Source organism: Esox lucius, chromosome 12 (assembly GCF_011004845.1).
Source record: "Esox lucius isolate fEsoLuc1 chromosome 12, fEsoLuc1.pri, whole genome shotgun sequence".
Classification (NCBI taxonomy): domain Eukaryota; kingdom Metazoa; phylum Chordata; class Actinopteri; order Esociformes; family Esocidae; genus Esox; species Esox lucius.
In genome coordinates, this window is record NC_047580.1 from 34,843,802 (window position 1) to 34,866,700 (window position 22,899).

General features: G+C 40.8%; 1 long non-coding RNA gene across 4 annotated transcripts in view; it reads right to left on the reverse strand.

Moving 5' to 3' along the window:
- Positions 1–22,899, reverse strand: part of LOC106024573 — an 81,799-nt gene that overhangs the window by 57,810 nt on the left and 1,090 nt on the right. For 3 of the 4 annotated variants that reach the window (XR_004576623.1, XR_004576622.1, XR_004576629.1), the window contains exons 1-2: positions 20,374–22,899; positions 14,380–14,406 (exon numbers count right to left, since the gene is read on the reverse strand). The exon at positions 20,374–22,899 is cut by the window's right edge and continues 1,090 nt beyond it. This is a non-coding gene — a long non-coding RNA (IQ motif and SEC7 domain-containing protein 2). The remainder of the gene's footprint in view (positions 1–14,379; positions 14,407–20,373) is intronic. The other variant, XR_004576624.1, reaches the window with a different exon arrangement.

Below are 22,899 nucleotides of genomic sequence, written 5' to 3' on the forward strand. Positions count from 1 at the left end.
AGAAGCAGTAGTAGTGGTGGTGACGGTGGTGACGGTGGTAGGATTGGAACGAGAAGTAGCACAACAGGTGGAGTAAGACGGTGACCTGACAGAGAGAGAAAGAGAGAGGGGGTAGGAGAGAGATAGAGAAAAAAAATAAAGTCAAGAAAGAAACGGAAAAGAGCAGATGACAGACAGAAAGGCACACATAAACCAACCACGTTAGCAGCAATAGCACAGAGGAGGCAGCGTTAGCAGCCGTAGCACAGAGGAGGCAGCGTTAGCAGCCGTAGCACAGAGGAGGCAGCGTTAGCAGCCGTAGCACAGAGGAGGCAGCGTTAGCAGCCGTAGCACAGAGGAGGCAGCGTTAACAGCCGTAGCACAAAGGAGGCAGCGTTAGCAGCCACAGCAGAGAGCAGTATTTGCAACCGTTAGCAGTTAGCATCAGTACCCTAACTAGCATACAGTCCACAGAGACTAAGCAGGTGGGTAGAAGGATGAAGAGCAGACCTGCCCTAATGTGCTAAACGTCTATAGGAAGGATAGAGTGGAAAAACTGCCACGAGCTGAAATGGCTCAATGTGTCTTCATAGTGTGAAACAGCTTGATATATAAGGAACCCTGTTGCTCAACCGGTGGGCATGTACAGCATCTGTCTTGATTGGGAGTTGGGAGTTCAATCCCCAGCACAGTGATAAGCATGCTAAATGCTGTCCATAGCATTTTTGCTTGGGTAATAGATTGGGAGAAGGCACAGTGATACGGTCCGATAGGATAGAACATTTTCTGAGAAAGTTTTGACCATGTCCTTGTTCTACCTCATCATGAGAAAGTTGTGACCATGTCCCTGTTCTATCTCAGCATGAGAAAGTTTTGACCCTGTCCATGTTCTATCTCAGCATGAGAAAGTTGTGACCATGTCCCTGTTATACCTCAGCATGAGAAAGTTGTGACCATGTCCCTGTTATACCTCATCATGAGAAAGTTGTGACCATGTCCCTGTTCTGTCTCAGCATGAGAAAGTTTTGACCATGTCCATGTTCTATCTCAGCATGAGAAAGTTGTGACCATGTCCCTGTTATACCTCATCATGAGAAAGTTGTGACCATGTCCGTTCTACCTCATCATGAGAAAGTTGTGACCATGTCCCTGTTATACCTCATCAAGAAAAAGTTGTGGCCATGTCCCTGTTCTACCTCATTATAAAACATGTGTGACAATGTCCCAGTTCTACCTCATTATGAAAAAGTTGTGCCCATGTCCCAGTTCTACCTCATTATGAAAAAGTTGTGACCATGTCCCTGTTCTACCTCATTCTGATACTAACCTGGTGTCCCAAGTCTAAATCAGTCCCTGACTAGAGGGTTGAAATAAAAAAACTGGCTTTGTAGTCCAGAGTTAAGTTTGAGGGCTGTACCTGCACTATAGATCTCTAACTATAGATAACTAAAATAGCTCACCTATAGATGTCTATACAAAAATATATTTGTACTGAAGATATCTAAACTATACATACTGTATGTAAATATATGTGAACTTTACATATCTGAAGTGTGGATATTTTAACTATATGTATCAGTACTGAGAGTTGTCCTATAATGTTTGATCCTTTAGTCTGTGGTCCTTGTTGTCCTTCAGTCTGTGGTCCTTCATTTCCCCCCACAGGTTTAAAATATTGTGGATGTGAAAGGAATCTTTTCATCTTTGTCCTGCAGGAAGTTCCAACTAAGACCTAGGTTTAGAGTCATGGTAAAGAAAGTCTTTTTTATTTTCAAAAATCTTCAGGTACTTGAACCATGATGCAATGTAACAGTTATCCCCGGGCTTCTGGAAGTAACACAGCCCCAGAGTATCACATATCCACCAGCATCATTTACATTAGGGTGTTGGGTTTTTTTCTGCATATCTTTGGTGTGGTATTTCTTGCAAGGCATCCCAACTGCCTGTTGGTGATGGGGTATAATTGTAGTTTTGGAGGTTTGGTGACCTGAAGATTCAACCAACTTCAGCTGTGATCTTTGGATAATTGTCTACCTCTCAAACCATCTTCCTCATTGTGAATGAGCAAAATACACGTAGGTCCAGGCAGGTTAATACCAGCTCCAGTTGTTTTAAAATTATTAAAATTATATTTTAGATGGTTATGTTTTTATATACTTTTTATAAACATTGCTTATTTTATGTTGGTCCACAACCTTTTTTCTCATTCTTTTGTCTGTTCTCTGACCTTGTCAGTGTCCATAGATGATGTTGTGTCACTTCATATTTACCCCAGTGAAACAGGAATTGAATAAATGAACATGAATGACCCTTTAAGAGTTCCTAATGACTAGAAGGGACTATATCTCAATGTACTCTCCCCTTTACTCTGGCCAACCTTTCCATTTCCAATGGTCTGAAAGGTTTTCTTTTGGCAAAAATCATGGATCTACTTTCTTCTAACTGTTAGCATCCTCTTAAATCTGACATTTAGCCCTTGGGTGATTTTATCTGAAACTTTGGCAGTGATTCAGCCATCAATGATTTACAGTACAATTTGACCTAAATGGTCTGGCCAACAGTCTAGTTATAAACTGTTTTGATAGGAACCCAGGGAGGAGAGAGAACAGACCTGTTACAGTCCCAGCATGGGTGATTGGTTTTATAAAGGTAAAAGAACAATGTAAGTTTTGTAGGCATACAAAAGATTTACAAACTTGTAATTAGTATTGAAGCTGTAAAAAAGTTTAGCAAACGTGTAAAAAATATTTAAAAGCTTGAATCTAACTGGGTATTTGGAATCATGCAACTCCTTAATTACACTTGCCAAGGTAAAATACACACGCACGAGTTGTGTTACAAACATTTCGGCTACAGTTTTGAACTTGTAAATCACAATCTGCAGTGGTACATTTTACAGCATTAGATTTTTTTATCAATAAATCATTGCAAAGTCTAATATTTTTTTGTGTAGTTTGTGAATTTTGGTTACCTTTATCTGTTAGTAGTGTTGAAATTAGGATTACATATCCATTTGTCCAAATAAGTAAAAAAGCAGGACCAGTATCTGCTCCTTTGTGCGAGGAGGAACTGGAGGAACACTGCCAGAGCCCTACAAAATGTGTATGTTTCTGACCAAACTTTCAGAAACATACTCCATGAGGGTGGCATGAGGGCCCCACATCCTCTAGTGGGACCTGTGCTCACAGCCCAGCACCATGCAGCTCGATTGGCATTTGCCAGAGAACACCAGAATTGGTAGGTCCTCCACTGGCATCTTCACAGATGAGAGCAGGTTCACACTGAGAACACGTGACAGACGTGAAAGAGTCTGGAGACGCCGTGGTGAACGTTATGCCGCCTGCAACACCATCCAGCGTGACCGGTTTGGCGGTGGGTCAGTGGTCTGGGGAGGCATATCCTTGGAGGGTTGCACAGACCTCCACATGCTAGCCGACGGTTTTCTGACTGCTGTTAGGTATCGGGATGAAATCCTGGTTTCTCCTGGTGCAAGACAATGCCCACCCTCATGTGACCAGAGTGTGTAGGCAGTTCCTGGATGATGAAGGCATTGATGCCATTGATTGGCCATCACATTCCCCAGAGCTGAATCCAAATGAGAACCTCTGGGACGTTATGTATCGGTGCATCCAATACACCTCAGTAGCACCACAGAATGCTCACTGATCCCCTGATCCAGGTCTGGGAGGAGATCCCCAGGACACCATCTCATCAGGAGCATTTCCGTGATGAAATTCATGCAAGTTGGAACAGCCTGTGATTTCAATTGTTTACTTTGATTTTCGGTGTGAGTTTGAATCCATCCTTCAGTTGGTTGGTGATTTTGGTTTCCATTTGCTATTTTTATGTAATTTTGTTCTCCACAAATTACAAAATGTAAAGTAAAGATTTTGATCTTTATGATATTTCGGTCATCGAGACCTGATATGTGATTTACATATGTGTGTTCCCTTACATTTTTGGAGCAGTGTACTTACTTTTTTTAATGAATTAAACCTCATCTGCTACTTGAGAAATATGTTATGTAAAGAGGTACCTGCTGCTATAGAAATACAGTATGAACTCATTTTAAGCTATATGGAGCACACTTTGGCAATATGCTTCTGCGACGCATGTTATGTAATCACTAGCTAGATGTGAATAATCTCCCTCAAACTAGCACAGTCTTTTAGTCATCCTTGTGTGAGTGTGTGTTTATGTGTGTGTGTGTGTGTGTGTGTGCGTGCGTGTATGTTTGCCCATCTGTGTGTGTTTTCGTGTGTGTATAAATTACAAAGCCATGATGTGCTATTTGGAGTGTCTGAGGCCTTATGTAAGAGGGTACGGAATAGGAGACATGCATATTGGCTTCGTATGTAAATACGCCAGGACATAGAACCTCAAGGAACCTCAAGAGAACATCAAGGAACCTCAAGAAGGATTTATCTTTTAGTTTTTATTGGCTACATGGCAAGCGGACAAGCTACAGCCAATTAGCTGTAGGAATAGCTTTTATGTGAAGTGTAGAGATGATATACTGATACTTGCCAACTATAGATGCTCAGCTCATTGATCTGACATTATTGTGTCCCCTTTGCTGCATATTAGGAGAGTTGAAGATCACCACAAGCCCTCCTCCTAGGTTCTGCATCCACACCAAGCCATTCAGTGCTCATCAAATGACTTTTTGCAATATTTCAACGTATTAATTAATTCATTCATTCTTACATGTTTTGATTTTTTATGATCTTTTCTGACCTTATTTTTTAAGTACCTTGAAATGCATTTGTTGTAAAACACGCTCTTTCGATTTGATGTGTCCCACTGAAGGAAAAAGTATGAGGATGTCTGACCCACATTGCATGTTTATGCCAAGAAAATCATTCCTGAATTATTGAAAGTAATTTTGGGAAGTAGTGAACATCATCCCATGAAACAGCAGTGATATCATAACAGCCACTCCTGCATAGGCTACACAGAAAAGCTCTCAGCGAAACCTAGCGTTCCAGATTGCATAAGAAACACCTGGGACCTAACAGCTAACAGACCGAATACACATCACTCCTCACATTCCCAAACATCAGGTCCGATGTCACCGAATGACATGGCTTCCTGCAAAACCAAAATAGTGGGTTGAAACAAGAAGACCATCTATTGGTGTAAAATATGTCTGCTAACTCGTCTATAATGAAAATAGCATCAGTAATATATATATATATTTTTTTATAATAATAATTATTATCATTGTGTTATTCATGATATAAAGAATGTCTCCTTACAAGGGTAGTGGACCTGGGTGTCAATTCCATTTAAATTCAGTCCATTCAGGAACAATAAGAATTGTCTGTGTTTTACACAACGATGACTTCTTAGCCTGTTCTTGCTTTTGAGAGGCTTATATCTGTTTTCCAAGGTGCCTCAGACTTTGTTATGAAGCTGTTACTGTCACATCCAGCCACAAAGATGCAAAACCACAAAGTTATTGAACAAGAACAAAGAACTCAGCCAGGACACAAGACAGGAGCAAGTTAGGTAGGAGAGAGGGAGAGAGAGAGAGAGAGCGAGAGAGATAGAGTATAAAAAGAGAGAGAAGGAGGGAGGGAGAAAGAGAGATGGAGAGAGAGATAGAGAGAGAGAGAGGGAGAGAGAGAGAGAGAGAGAGAGAGCAAGATGAAACCAAAGAAGAATCATTCAAGAAAAAAGGACAGCATGAGAACATGACCATTAAACAAAGAATGAAGGGAATTAAATAAACACGGGGGGATGAGTGGTAAAGGAGGGACATGAAAACCTTTGGGGTTGAACTCCACAAGTTGGCAGCCCTGGGTGAATGCACTTATCAGCGTGTTGGATGAGATTAGAGGCATCCTCGTGTCGTGAGACAAACAAATATCTCATGTTTCTGTCTCCTCAGCCTCAGCGACTCTCACACATCAATCATGCTCAGTCCTTTCATCTCTTCCCCTGATCAGCCATTTTAATCACTCATATACGGTGTCCCTGTACCGTGCTTGTCGTTCTGCATTTTGCCCTCCCCTCTCCTTTCTCTCGCTGTCCTCTCCCTCCCTCCACCTTGCCCCTCTTCCTCTCCCTCCCTCCCCCCTTCTCTTCCCTTCTCGCCCACACAGTTCTTCATGCAAGCACTCACCGTGTTCCCACAGCAACCATTCTTCTACTGAGCCCACAGAGAGAGAGAGGGAGGGAGAGATAGAGACAGAGAGAGAGAGAGGGAGGGAGAGAGTGAGAGATGGTATGAGTATGCATGTCTATTTCTGGGGGCCTTTCAGCCTGCCACGGGTGGGCAAGGCAAGGAGGTTGGTCCATATTGTCTTTCTCATGCCAGCGTAAATGTGGAGTGTTCGTCAGACAGCCCTTTTCTGTACACCATGAAAGTAGAATGCGACAAGTGTTCCAATGGTCAAACATTTTCTGTAGACAATTAGAAATGTGGGATTCTTATCGTCTCCAGAGATCTCATTGGAAAGAGCATAGAGGAGCCTTTGGAGCAGGATACGGAAAAAATATATTTTATAGGACTATAATCTGGGACTAATTAATTTTGAAAAGGAAAGTCATGCAAAAGCATCTTGGGTCTTGGGTTTTCAACAGATCAGGAACTGGCAGCCAGTACTATGGGATGCATTGTTTCAACAACAAGCTTAGCCAGCTTATTGGTGACAAATAGAGTAAAATTCAAAATCTGTGTCTCGAAACTAGCAGATATAGGCAATAGGAATGTTAAGCTACAGTTATTTTCTTAAAAGGCTAACAAAAATAAATACTTTCAATAAATATATAAGTTTAAATAAATGTGCAAAATATGAACATGTCTACAGTAACCCTTCATCTACACAGCCAATAAGACGCAGATTAACTTTTATTGGTCAGCAGCAGGAATCTAGGTAACATCTCAACTTACAACACAGGACTAAATCAAGAGAACATTAACGTTAGCATTCAGGCTATTTGAACTAAGAACATAAGCACTAGCCTCCAGGCTAATTCAGCCCGGAATAGAAAGGTTAATAGCCAGGCTAATTCAACACAGAACATACAGTAAATGTTCGCATTCAGGCTAAACCAATCCAGAAAGTAAAAAGTTGTGTAATTATTGCTGTCCAACAAATCAACCAGGACCATCACTTGTCTAAACACAGGGACAACTGATATCTAGAATGCATGAATTTCAACTCCCCACGAGAGCTGTGGCCTTCTGCAAGGGGAACAACTTCAAGGTCTCAGAGCGAGTGACGTAACTGACTGAAATGCTACCAGCGCCGACCGCTAACTGGCAAGCCATTTCACATTGGCTTGCACTTAACCCCTTTGACCTCCCCCTTCTACAGACCCCCACTGAGTGATCCAGGTCAACAGAACCAAAGTAACAGGATCGCTTCCTCCTCTGTCCACACGCCCCTACAGACAAACCATTTCAACGCAGAACATAAATGTTAGCATACAGGCTAATTCAACCCGGGTCATTAAGAGTAGCATCTAGGTTAATTAAGCGTTAGCAGAAGATAAACGTTGACCTCCAGGCTAATTCCACCCAGAACATAAATCATAGCTTCCACACTAATTCCACCCGAACGGAAATCGTTAGCGTTCACTTACTGGTCAGTAGTACATTGCGGTTGAGAAGAGGTGTTGTACAGTTACAGTTCATTCATTTTGGGAGGGTTTTTGAGGGGGAAGTCCGCCATTTGGTCTAAATCAGCCACTCATCAGAGTCTTGGCAACATCTGGACAATCAAATTAAAACATTACATCCATACAGAGCCAACGAGCAAATGGGCGTTGTTTTGAGAGAGTGGTTATTAAATGTGTATGATTTCTAGATTATTTAACTAAGTTTTCATTATTGCAATTCATGGACTAAACCGAGAGGAATCCGGTAGGTACACTTTTGGAAGATGAACATGCTGACATGTTGTTAAGGGCAACGCTACGAAATGAAGGTATGGTTGCCACAGTAACAGAAGCAATGGGTGTTTAGCTGGCAAGTGATGGTTTTAAATAGATCTGGCATGCAGCTCTGCAGCACACACACACACGCACACACATACACACCCAACTAAATAAAATACACTTTCACACACATACACACACAACCACCCAAACAAACACAATTCCTTACAACTCATTGAATGTTTGGTCTCACAACTGGTCCTTAAGCACGTTTACACTTTTTCCCTCTGTCTCAAACAACTGATAAGCACACCTGACAAACAGAAACACCAGTAGTTCTTCGGGCCCAAGTCTGTGCTAGGGGCCTTGTCCTCTCAGGCAGGTAATTTATCACTGCTATTTATATAACTATCCAACTGGACACACAATATAGCGCACATACACATACACATATGCACATACACACACTATACGTGCGTACGTTGTGCAACTGTTGTTTTGGGAAAGGAACATGCAGAGTAAGGAAATTCACCCGGACTGAGACATTTGCACCAGCTCTATTTTGAGCTGTGAGGGTGTGTACAAAACACAGGTCATCAAATTCCATCAGTTGTTTTTATTCTTTTTTTCAAAAGCAAGTCATCACAGTTGCTGCTAACTGACATTTGGAGAAATCTAGCAGCAAAGCCCCTGTAGGCTACGGCTGTGGCACAAACTGTTTTCTAAACAGTGATTCAGTCGATCGGACTTGTTAGTTACCACGGCAACACAGCGTTCAGCGTCGCTGACCCCCATCATATACCCCCATCATACAGTACTAGCTGAATTGGTGGCACATACATAAATCAATCTACACTCACCTAAAGGATTATTAGGAACACCATACTAATACTGTGTTTGACCCCCTTTCGCCTTCAGAACTGCCTTAATTCTACGTGGCATTGATTCAACAAGGTGCTGAAAGCATTCTTTAGAAATGTTGGCCCATATTGATAGGATAGCATCTTGCAGTTGATGGAGATTTGTGGGATGCACATCCAGGGCACGAAGCTTCCGTTCCACTACATTCCAAAGATGCTCTATTGGGTTGAGATCTGGTGACTGTGGGGTCCATTTCAGTACAGTGAACTCATTGTCATGTTCAAGAAACCAATTTGAAATTATTCAAGCTTTGTGACATGGTGCATTATCCTGCTGGAAGTAGCCATCAGAGGATGGGTACATGGTGGTCATAAAGGGATGGACATGGTCAGAAACAATGCTCAGGTAGGCTGTGGCATTTAAACGATGCCCAATTGGCACTAAGGGGCCTAAAGTGTGCCAAGAAAACATCCCCCACACCATTACACCACCACCACCAGCCTGCACAGTGGTAACAAGGCATGATGGATCCATGTTCTCATTCTGTTTACGCCAAATTCTGACTCTACCATCTGAATGTTTCAACAGAAATCGAGACTCATCAGACCAGGCAACATTCTTCCAGTCTTCAACTGTCCAATTTTGGTGAGCTTGTGCAAATTGTAGCCTCTTTTTCCTATTTGTAGTGGAGATGAGTAGTACCCGGTGGGGTCTTCTGCTGTTGTAGCCCATCCGCCTCAAGGTTGTGCGTGTTGTGGCTTCACAAATGCTTTGCTGCATACCTCGGTTGTAACGAGTGGTTATTTCAGTCAAAGTTGCTCTTCTATCAGCTTGAATCAGTCGGCCCATTCTCCTCTGACCTCTAGCATCAACAAGGCATTTTCGCCCACAGGACTGCCGCATACTGGATGTTTTTCCCTTTTCACACCATTCTTTGTAAACCCTAGAAATGGTTTTTGCGTGAAAATCCCAGTAACTGAGCAGATTGTGAAATACTCAGACCGGCCCGTCGGGCACCAACAAACTTGCTAAAAATTGCTTAAATCACCTTTCTTTCCCATTCTGACATTCAGTTTGGAGTTCAGGAGATTGTCTTGACCAGGACCACACCCCTAAATGCATTGAAGCAACTGCCATGTGATTGGTTGATTAGATAATTGCATTCATGAGAAATTGAACAGCTGTTCCTAATAATCCTTTAGGTGAGTGTATATATAAATGTGTATGAGTTCACTGGCACTGTGAACAATGGTTAAGACACAGGTCTTGTTCCACTGCAACTGCTGCAGAGGAATGTGTTTTAATGTTTCAGTTTTTTTGCTTGGTTGGTTAAAAGCATAAAAGTTTTAGCTGGATCTTACAGTCAAAATATGATAGAGATCAAACTTTAAAATGAGGTCAAATGTAAGAGCAGAAAGTAGTCATAATCAATAATTAAATATTTTTATCAAAAATGTATCACAATTATTGGCACCCGTCAAAATCTTATCAGCCAAAGTTTACAGAGGTTTCTTCTTCATTTCTAGTTTTAAAGATCATATGCAGTACGTCATTACGAACTCTGATTTCTTATCCATAACTTCTTGGTTCATTCGAATATAAATAGGAGGGGACAACTGGCAAACTCCCTTAATTATCTATCAATGAGACACACGGATGTTGACCTCATCTATCAACACACAGATGAAATGAGACACACGGATGTTGACCTCATCTATCAACACACAGATGAAATGAGACACATGTATGTTGACTTCATCTATCAACATACAGATGAAATGAGACACATGTATGTTGACCTCATCTATCAACACACAGATGAAATGAGACACACGGATGTTGACCTCATCTATCAACACACAGATGAAATGAGACACACGGATGTTGACCTCATCTATCAACACACAGATGAAATGAGACACACGGATGTTGACCTCATCTATCAACACACAGATGAAATGAGACACACGGATGTTGACCTCATCTATCAACACACAGATGAAATGAGACACATGGATGTTGACCTCATCTATCAACACATAGATGAAATGAGACACATGGATGTTGACCTCATCTATCAACACACAGATGAAATGAGACACATGGATGTTGACCTCATCTATCAACACACAGATGAAATGAGACACATGGATGTTGACCTCATCTATCAACACACAGATGAAATGAGACACATGGATGTTGACCTCATCTATCAACACACAGATGAAATGAGACACATGGATGTTGACCTCATCTATCAACACACAGATGAAATGAGACACATGGATGTTGACCTCATCTATCAACACACAGATGAAATGAGATACATGTATGTTGACTTCATCTATCAACACACAGATGAAATGAGATACATGTATGTTGACTTTGGTTCTGGTTATTAAAACAACTCCTATGAAAATACCCATATTGAACATCATTGGAACATTTCCCAAAACTGGGTTTAATAGTCAGATGAGACAAAATTATTACTTTTGGGCTAAAAACACCTCAGACGGATTTTGCGAGAAAATTGATTTTTGAGCGGAATTGTGCTGCTTTTTTCCGGAGGCTAAAACTTTGCAGTCATTGAACCTTCAAGCAATACAATCTAAAGCATTAAACCAGATCCACAGAAAACTGTCTCACTGGAAACAGAATCAAGCTTTGGCAATGGTCATCATAGTCCTTTGACCTAAAACCACTGAATCCTTCAAAGTGAGATGAGACAGAGAGTCCACACGAGGACTAAGGACTCCGAAGGATGTAGAGAGTTTCTGCATGAATGAATGGTCCCAGATTCCTTGTTATCTGATCTCCCCCTCATCAGACATCACAGGAGAACAGTGAGTGTTGTTATCTTGGCAAAGGGAATTACCATAAAAGTATAAATTCAGTAGTACCAGTAATTGTGAGATGTCTTTGAGAAACAATGTTTATTTTTTATTAAGAATTAATTTTTCTTCTAAAAAATATATTTCAGCTAAAGGTCAGACTTCTCATTTTTTATCTGTCAAGCTATTTTTTCACAAGCTGCCCCAAGTGGGCATAATAATTCTGAATGGCTCTGCATCTGAATAAATATACAGGATTATCTAGATGGCACTGCATCTGAATAAATATACTGGATTATCTTGATGGCACTGCATCTGAATAAATATACTGGATTATCTTGATGGCACTGCATCTGAATAAATATACTGGATTATCTAGATGGCACTGTATCTGAATGAATATACTGGATTATCTGGATGGCACTACATCTGAATAAATATGCAGGATTATCTAGATGGCACTGCATCTGAATAAATATGCAGGATTATCTAGATGGCACTGCATCTGAATAAATATACTGGATTATCTGGATGGCACTGCATCTGAATAAATATGCAGGATTATCTAGATGGCACTGCATCTGAATAAATATACTGGATTATCTGGATGGCACTGCATCTGAATAAATATGCAGGATTATCTAGATGGCACTGCATCTGAATAAATATACTGGATTATCTAGATGGGACTGCATCTGAATAAATATACTGGATTATCTAGATGGCACTGAAAAAATAAAACATATTTTGTGAAGGATGTTTCTAATTGTTTCAGTTACATCCATTTCCGTGTGCATTTACTATAATATACCATTATCACAGTATATGTTTATTAATCTACTTATTGCTATATACAGTTGTGCTCAAAAGTTTGCATACCCTTAGAGCATTGATAATATACAGTATTTACCATTTGTAAAGAAAACATGAGTGAGCAGGCAAAACACGTCTTTTATTTCTTACGGGATTCACATTCAACTGTAGGTCATTACAGAATGGCATAATCATAAAACAAAACATGGCAACAAAGAACAAAATGGACTGACCCCTGTCCAAAAGTCTGCATACCCTTAGTTCTTAATACTGTGTATTACCCCCTTAGCATCAATGACAGCATGCATTATTTTGTAATAGTTGTCTATGAGGCCCCAAATTCTTGCAGGTGGTATAGCTGCCCATTCGTCTTGGCAAAATACCTCCAGGTCATGCAAAGTCTTTGGTCGTCTTACATGAATACACGTTTGAGATCTCCCCAGAGTGGCTCGATGATATTAAGGTCCAGAGACTGTGATGGTCACTCCAGAACCTTCACCTTTTCCTGCTGTAACCACTGGAGGGTCAACTTGGCCTTGTGCTTAGAGTCATTTTCGGGCTGGAAAGTCCAAGAGAGTACCATGCACAGCTTTCATGCAGAATAATAAAAAATTGTCTGCCAGTATTTTCTGATAACATGCTGCAAATCATCTTGCTATCGATATTCACAAGATTCCCTGTGCCTTTAGAGCTCACACACCCCCAAAACATCAGTGAACCACCACCATGCTTCACAGTGGGGATGGTATTCTGTTGACTATAGGCTTTGTTGACCCCTCTCCAAACATATTGCCTATAGTTGTGACCATAAATCTCTATTTTGGTCTCGTCACTCCAAATTACAGTGTGCCAGAAGCTGTAAGGCTTGTCAAGGTGTTGTCAGGTATATTGTAACCAGGCTTCTTTGTAACATTAGTGCAGTAAAGGCTTCTATCTGGCATCTCGACCATGCAGCTCATTTTTGTTCAATTATCGTCGTATTGTGCTCCTTTTTCCAGAGCAGCCTGTATTTCTCCTGAGGTTACCTGTGGGTTTTTCTTTGTATCCCGAACAATTCTTCTGGCAGTTTTGGCAGAAATATTTCTTGGTCCACCTGACCTTTGCTTGGTATCAAGAGATCCCAGAATTTTCCACTTTTTAATAGAAGTCCTGACTGGCATTTGCAAGGCTTTGGATATTTTTTTTATATCATTTTATATCACTTTATAAAGTTCTAATATCTTGTTACACAGGTCCTTTGACCATTCTTTTCTTCTCCCAATGGCTCAGTATCAGGCCTGCTCAGTGCATCCAGGTGAGAGCTAACAAACTCAGTGATTATTTATACACAGACACTAATTGCTATTTAAAAAGCCACAGGTGTGGGAAATTCACCTTTAATTGCCATTTTCACCTGTGTGTGTCACCTTGTGTGTCTGTAACAAGGCCAAACATTCAAGGGTATATACACTTTTGATCAGGGCCATTTGGATGATTTCTGTTCATTATGATTTGAAAAGGAACCAAACAACTACATGATAATAAATGTCTTCATATGATCACTATCCTTAAATAAAAGACACGATCAGTCATATTTTCAAAATCAATGCCAAGATGTAACAATTTCTGCCAGGGTATGCAAACTAATGTGCACCACTGTAATAACAGTAATATGCTGTTGACTGAATGGTTTCTGGAGTGGGGTTGTTTCATATAGACATACCTCCAAAAACGTCTACCATCCCTTTTCAAAATGATTGTTTAATATTGATATTGTTCACTGTTAAGAGGAATAAATATAATACATAAACTGAAAAACAAATAAACTGAAAAACAATTCTGTTATGTCTGTTGGCAGGTTGCCTTGTCCATGACCTCAGCATTCATATACACCTTTTAAGTTTAAGAGTTTACCAGGTGATACAGAGAAAGGGTCAGCTATCCCTGTGGCCTTTGCTCACGAGACTGTCATGGTACACAGATAAAGAGGTGAAAAAACAAACGAGTGAAGCAGGAAAACATTACAGACCTTTCTTTGTTGGGATGTCCGTCAGACCTATTCAGCAATACAGAGACATAGACACAGGTGGAGAGAGAGATGAGACATAGACACAGGTGGAGAGAGAGATGAGACAGACACAGGTGGAGAGAGAGATGAGACATAGACACAGGTGGAGAGAGAGATGGAGACATAGACACAGGTGGAGAGAGAGATGAGACATAGACACAGGTGGAGAGAGAGATGAGACATAGACACAGGTGGAGAGAGAGATGAGACATAGACACAGGTGGAGAGAGAGATGAGACAATGACACAGGTGGAGAGAGAGATGAGACAGACACAGGTGGAAAGAGAGATGAGACAGACACAGGTTGAGAGAGAGATGAGACATAGACACAGGTGGAGAGAGAGATGAGACAGACACAGGTGGAGATAGAAATGAGACATAGACACAGGTGGAGAGAGAGATGAGACAGACACAGGTAGAGATAGAAATGAGACATAGACACAGGTGAAGAGAGAGATGAGACAGACATAGGTGGAGAGAGAGATGAGACAGACACAGGTGGAGAGAGAGAGGAGACAGACACAGGTGGAGATAGAAATGAGACATAGACACAGGTGGAGAGAGAGATGAGACAGACACAGGTGGAGAGAGAGATGAGACAGACACAGGTGGAGAGAGAGATGAGACAGACACATGTGGAGAGAGAGATGAGGAAAGGAAAAAAGAGACAGAAACAACAAGTTAGTAACACTGAACAATACAACAAAATATGTGTGTGTGTGTTTGTGTACCACCCTCTGTAAGTATATCACTCGTTGTATACATTCTCATATAGCACAGTTTTCAGCCAATCAGCCTTGGGGATTCCAATCACTTGTTCTAAAATACTTTATAGCTCCATGCCATGACTACCTCTTTACATCTGTTGATAAGCAATATGGCGACAGCTGATTGGATGAAATGCCATGGCGACAGCTGATTTCATGAAATGCCATAGCTACAGTTGATTGGATGACACGCCATGGCTACAGCTGATTGGATGTTATTTCGTGGCTAAATGAATGTACCCTTGTTAAAACTGTACATTTACAAGTCAAAAACATGTCAGCAAGAGCCTCCTATTCTGAACGAAGGGCTCGTATATGGAATCATGAGTCAGAGTTTCCATGACAAGTCCGTATTCACCATGTTCAAATCCATCATGCCAACGCACACAGGAATTTACTGCAATGTAGGATAATAGTTAAATCAACCCAAGACAAATCCAGTTGCACAGTTGCACTCTAGTAGTCCAACTCTTCTCTACAGCTGCACTATAGGTGGAGCCATGATTGCATTCTGAATAAAAGCAACATAGAGACCAAGGTCCCAATGTTGGTAACCTGACCCTACTTGTAAAAGACTGCAGTCTAAACATAAAATCTAAGGAAATAACTGAATGAGTCTTTATGTTCAAATAAAAAAATAGGCCAAATATGTTTTACTGTAATTAATGTATTATTTGTTGGGGCTGTGACCAAATCAGGTGCTGATGCCACCAACCGAAAGACTCAATGCCACTGATGGAAAATGGTGGAATATATCTGGAGCCCTGATTTCGGTGCCACTTTTTTGTGCACCCTAATTAATTTCTGGTGAATAAATATTGTGAAACACTATCATTCCATTATTACTGCAGACACATTAAGGACATTTTCAGATAACAATGCAAAGCTTCTGCAAAATGCTCCTTTAATGCCCACATTGTTTTAATTACATCTTTTCAATAATCCTATCTCTCCTCTCATTCAGCATCCAATTTATCAATAGATAACCCTGTCTATCCCCTCCCTCCCATCACTAATTCCATTACTCATGTCAATAATTCGATCCATCCCATCAATAATCAATCTCAATCTCATCAATAATCTAATATATCCCATTAGAAATCCAATCAATAATCTGGTCAATATCATCAATAATCTAATATATCCCATAAAAAATAATATTCTATCCTGTCAATAATCATGATATGTAGCAAGGGGCCTCTATGGTCATCTACAGGTATGATATGTAGCAGGGGGCGTGTATTGTCATCTACAGGTATGATATGTAGCAGGGGGCCTCTATGGTCATCTACAGGTATGATATGTAGCAGGGGGCCTCTATGGTCATCTACAGGTATGATATGTAGCAGGGGGCCTCTATGGTCATCTACAGGTATGATATGTAGCAGGGGGCCTCTATGGTCATGTACAGGTATGATATGTAGCAGGGGGCCTCGATTGTCATCTACAGGTATGATATGTAGCAGGGGGCCTCTATGGTCATCTACAGGTATGATATGTAGCAGGGGGCGTCTATGGTCATCTACAGGGATATCTGGGATCTACAGGGATGATATGAGAGAAGAACCTATAGGACAGTCCAGAGACATTAATCTCAGGTGAGATTCACAAGACATAGCCATGTACATGATAACACACAACTTCATTCACACACAAACAAACACAAAGGTCAGCAGCAACAGTGTCTATCTCAAATGATGTCATGCTTAGACTCTGTTAATTCATGTTTACACAGGCAGACCCCCCCTCTGATCTTTTTGACAATTAATAAAAACAGATCTGATAAGAAGAGCCATCAAAAGACTAGTAGAACAACATCAGAATAAATCTGCCTTTGTAAAAAGCAGGCTGCTTATGTTATTAATCACTGATACAAGTACTATTCCACTACAGCTACTACAACTACTGCTAATATTATACTACTACTGCTACTGCTTCTACTACTACTACTAATACTGAAACTATATTACTACTGCAACTACTATAATACTACTACTACCATTACATCTACTACTAATACTGTACTGCTATTGCTTCTACTAATGCTGCAACTACTACTGATATTACTACTGCTATACTACTACTAGTATTACAACTAATAGGAAAACTATACTAATACTGCTACTACTATATTACTACTAGTACTACAACTAATAGTAAAAATATACTACTACTGCTACTACTAATACTACTACTAGTATTACAACTAAAAGTAAAACTATACTACTACTGCTACTACAAATAGCACCTCTACTACAGCTACTACAACTGCTTTTAATATTATATTACTAGTAATATAATCAATATTACACATACTGACATAATACTACTAATACTAATACTGCTACTACTAGAACTGCCAGTACTAATACTACTACTACTGCTACTGTTAAAACTACTACTACTGCAATGACTACTAGTCTACCCTACTATCACGACTAAAAGTAATACTGATACTACTACTGCTACTATTACAGTGTAATCAGCACACCAACTATGAGTATGAATGGCTGGTATTTAACTTTCATCCCACCTTAAACTCTGGAGTAAGGCAAACATAGTCCTTGTGCCAGTTTCCCGTCTCATAAAGACAGCGATCTCGTGCTTCACACACACCTGGCTTCAAACAAAACTTATAGTAATCAAACTTCACTTTAAGCCACTACAGCTGAGAGGAAGGAGGACAAGATCCAGTTTGAGAAAGACCAGGCCAGGGTGGGAGGAATCATTGTGTAGCCGGGCCGGTATGTTGCTGTTGAGGGGAGGTGGACAAGCTATTTGCTATCTTCTGTATAATGTTGACACAATGCACCCATGTAGGATCTAAAATGTTTCGTATTAACATAAAGTAGAGCGTTGTACAATGACCAACGATCAAAGAAGTATCAATCCCTTGAAATGTAATCCATGTAATCCTACTTGCTAAAATGAAGACATGGGATCTGTAGGTGAACGCCCTCCTGTAGTGCTGGTTAGACAATTTAATCAATATCATACAGACATGTTTATGGCTTAATGTATACACTACATCAGACCTGGTCCTCTGGCATCTGTGACAGCATGGGGGAGGGGGAGAATGGCAGAATGTGTTAGGGCGAGGGGGGGGGGGAGAGACAAAGAGCGAGAGTAAGAGAAAAAGAGAAAGAGACAGAGGGGTTGTGGCTTCTGGCTTTCCTTGGTGCGATTCCGCTCCTTCCTTGAGTATTTTTCAGCGCAGGTAGGGTCAGAGACAGACAGTCACCTAGCAACTGTTGTGCTAGACTGGCACGCAGAGATTAGAAAACCTGCTTCTACGACACTTAAAACTGGAGGTAAGACATCCTTGACAGTGTTATAAGACCCATATGAATACCCTATGAATCTCTTGTGAATCTTCTACGCATGCTTCTAGGAAACAATGCTATAACATGGCCTCCCAACTGTCATGCAGGACCTTCATTGATGTAAGGGGTAATTTATTAATTGTAAGAAATATATGTTATCTACTACTTTTTTTTTACTATTTTTGGAGTCTGTTTTTTAGGTCTATATACTTGAGGTTCAATCATTTGGTTAGTTGTCTTGTGTTTCATATTATTAATGTTAAAAATTATCTGTATAACCCATGTAAATTAACTCATTTGAAACAAAAAAGATTAGACTTAGCTTACACAGAATTGCAGGAAATTACCTTCTAAACAACATCATAATAATATAATAAATACTAGCAATGTTGCTGATAGTTAATAATACTATTGAACATAAACAAAATACCAAACTAGTTGCAACAACATGCAGTTCAGCTCAGGACGTAATCAGTAGCACACTACTGACTTTTCTTTTAGTCAATTACAAACAAAAGTGAACCAGAGACACTGTGCATATAATACAATAACAAGGTTAATTCCTGTACTCTAGGTTAACTACTGCACTCTGTGCTAACAATATATAGGCTGACAACTGAACTCTAGGCTAATTACTGTACTCTGTGCTAACAATGTTTAGGCTGACAACTGTGCTCTTTCTTGACTTCTCAAACTCGTCAGAAAGCTTACACTGCCCCTTATGCTAAATAATCCAGTAATTTATATGGGCACCTACCTATTCATACATCAGTCAACGGTTTCAAAAGACATGGTTACCTGGAAATCCGATCTATTTGAAATCATCACAAAATAAATTCTGCCTGAGTAAAGGCCAGAAAAACTCTGACTGACTGTCTTTGGAATGTACGTATAACACAGGTCTGAAAGTCAAAGTCAGATTTCTATGTAAATTCATTGCCTGGTTCAATGAAATGCTGGCAATAATGTATTACTATTATCAACAATTACATTTAGCCACTGGTTGAATTACCAATGTTGATGTTATTATTGATTTGCATGTATTAACTTAATCTTTTTGAAAGATAATCTGTTCTGACTGCCTATGGCAGGGGTATTCAAAATTAAGTTCCATAATCAGGGACTTATTTAAACCAGGGGCACCAGATACAGCCCCACTGATAATTAATTACATTTCCAGAACCCTCTTCAAAAAGCTCTGACCTTAGAAAGTTGTATCATTGCACTTTGTATGAACAAATAGGATGAGCATCTCTGTACATTAGATGAGAGAAGCACACTTGTTCATTTACAAGGCACTCCTGCAGAAACTTCCAGCATACTTCACAGCTCTTATTAAGATCAAGACAATGAACACAGGATTGGTTAGTACTTGATACACACAATGATAGCCTCTGAATTAGGTAAAACTGTAATAAGATGCCAAAATAGTTCAGGATTATCATTTTGGCAAATTGTTGACTTGTTTGATTTTTGAGTGCTTTTAATGTGTGAACATGCCTGTTCAAAAAAGGTACATAAAATAAAAAACAAACAACTCAAAACCAACTCCTTGTTGGCCAGGCTAATTCAGCTGGGAAAGATAAAACTAAAAACAGTCTACTACCCAAGCCTAGCAAATATACTTTGTTATCCTCCAAACTCAAAGTCTTGTGATGTCACTGGGGTTTTCAAACCACACCTTAGGCGCCCTTTGTTTCCATGTATTTCAACCATTCAACAACTAGCTCACCTGATTCAATGTGTTAAACAACTAATTTCACATTGCACTCAAGTAAACCCGAATAGGCTGTCGCTTTCAATTACAGACGTTGACACACAGTGTAGCACACACACCCACAAACAAAAGGAAGGTAAAGACATACTGTCTGTGGCCATGATGGTGGCTTGTGGGGTTTCCCAAGGTGGAGCTATGGAGTCTTTCAATCCTCTCCTTCTCCATCTCCACGAAGCTGGTCCCCGTCCCGGTCGAGATGGTCCGCGTCAGCCGCGTGTGCGAGCTCCGCTTCGGGGTCTGAGGTGTCCGGGGGGTCTGGGTGATGACAGGGGTACGTTTGGGCGTTTGGGGGGTGTGAGGGGTACGCCGGGGGGTCTTAGGGGTTTGCGAGGTGCGCTGGTCCCGTACTGGCACCGGAGGCGGTGGTGGGGCAGGTATGGCTGTAGTGTTGGTACTGGTACTATTGAAGGAGGATTGGGTCTGGGTCTGGATCGGTCGGACTGGCACAGAGGGAATGGCTGTGTGGCTGGTTTTTGTTGCAGGGGCGGGCATGGGGCAAGGTGGAGGAGGTGGTTCAGGGGGTGGAGGTCGCTGGCGGTCCAGACGTAGGTCTTTATTCTCCTGGGCCAGGCGGTCTAACTGGACTTCCAGCTCATCGATGCGGTGTCGCTGGGTCTCCAGGAGCTTCTGCTGGCTCTCTATAATGTTGTTCAGTTCCAGGAGGTATTCCACAGCCCGGTTAGGGCTCTCTGGGCTGCCCTGATTATTACCCTGACTGGCCTCCATGCTAATGGTTAATTAAAGGACCAGTCCTGAGCTGTGATTGGCTTACAGGCTAACGAAGGGACAAGTCCTGAGCTTTGATAGGCTAACTGGCTAACGAATGGACCAGTCCTGAGCTGTGATAGGCTATCTGCTATGCCCTCCCCCCCACCCGAAAAGAGTGGGGGGGAGAGGGGTGACTTTAAAAAGGTCCTTCTAGAGGATCACTGTGTTATAGTTCTCTGCTTTGTCCTGCCAGAGACGTTGTTTGGTGCCTCCAACATATAGTTGGTCCAATCAGGTCAGGGAATCTTGAAGGGGTCAGAGACCATCCTCTAAAATCATATTAACTAATTGTCACCAAATCTGATTTTTGTGTAATAGTCTGTTTAAAAGTTATTTATTTATATCCAAAGGAAAAGTGTGGAGAATTGATGGCAGACTTAGAGATGAGGCTCTGTTCAAGAAGAACTGACATCTTTCCATTTCAGGTTCTGTAGTTTAACATAAGAGTTCCCGGCAATTTCACAATATCCTTCTGGGTCCCCAAGGCATACTTCTGAAATAGCATCACCTTGGAATCTCCATAATTCAAAAGAAGAAGAAAGAATATTGTGATAGGTTGGTTTGTTCAGTTATAGATCAGCAGATCATGTATTTCTGTGTCTTAAGAGTAAGATTCTTGAAGATACTCTTATAATGTTATTTTATTATTATGTTATATGACAGTTAATTTGATGAAGAGAAAAATTACCCCACCAAAAAAACCTCTCCCATCCTCTGTTGTTGCTTTTGGTTTAGTAATCTGGTGAGTCATTCCTTAAGAAAAGAGTTCCAGGAGCTCTGTCTTGTCTTAGTCATCCATTCCAAGAAAAATATTGAAAAAATGAAGAGGAGGGGATTTGAACACCAAAAGTGCAAAATATAGATGAGTCAAAATACTCTGCAGTGGCCCAGTGGCTTTAGCTTAGCAGATTGGAATATCCACTCTATGGCCTGAGTGGAATTCAAAAAGCTAACAGCTCTAACTGCCAATCTGTTCTTATTGTACAGCTCTCACAGTCCTTCTGTCTCTGCCTGTGGATCTGAGCTTTTACGTGATGGACACGTTGTACTCTCTACTCTAATATATTCCTTGTGAGTTCAGCTAACCCAGTAAATACAAAGAAGCCTCATCCAAAGTCTTAAGATCAGAGGATGGTTAAAGCGATCATCCAGCATCACTGGACTGGTCTCCTCTCTATGCACTGGCTGGTGACAGCCGACGGCTTCTCACTTCTGGAATGGTTGACTGCACAATGCACTTTTCTCAGTGTCTACCTCCACCGCTAAGCTCTTCCCTGCATGTAGTTTTCAAGATTATTTCACTTCATTTACTCTGCTAGGATCGAGGCACATCTCAGCTCACACTCCAACCAAGAAACCCACCCACCTCTTTCTTTCACATTCTCAAATATCTTATTCTGTGAGTCCCTCTGTGTGGTTTATAAACATGGCTAATGTCTCAAAACCTTATAACATGGGTCTTCAAAGTGTATTAAATGAATCAAGAGTTTCAATATAACTTTATCTGTTATTAATGGGTTAGCATTAATGAACACCATTCATATAGATTTAAAAAAAACAATTATGAATGCCTTGTTAGTCAAGTGAGGAAGAAATCCCTATTCATGAGGTCCTTCGTGGAAACAGAATCCCTTGTAGCTCTTGATCATTTCTACAAGGACATATTGTTTTGTTGAGTCTGAATTAACATGGAGTCAGTAGATTGCAGCATTCCCTCTCTGATGCTGAGGAGAAAAAATCAACTGGCTCCACACTTGTAGTTTGTGCTGCAGGGATGAAAGAGAAGATGTGAGGTATTGATCCTCCTCCCCTCTCTCTCTACCTCTCTCTATGTCCATATGTTCCA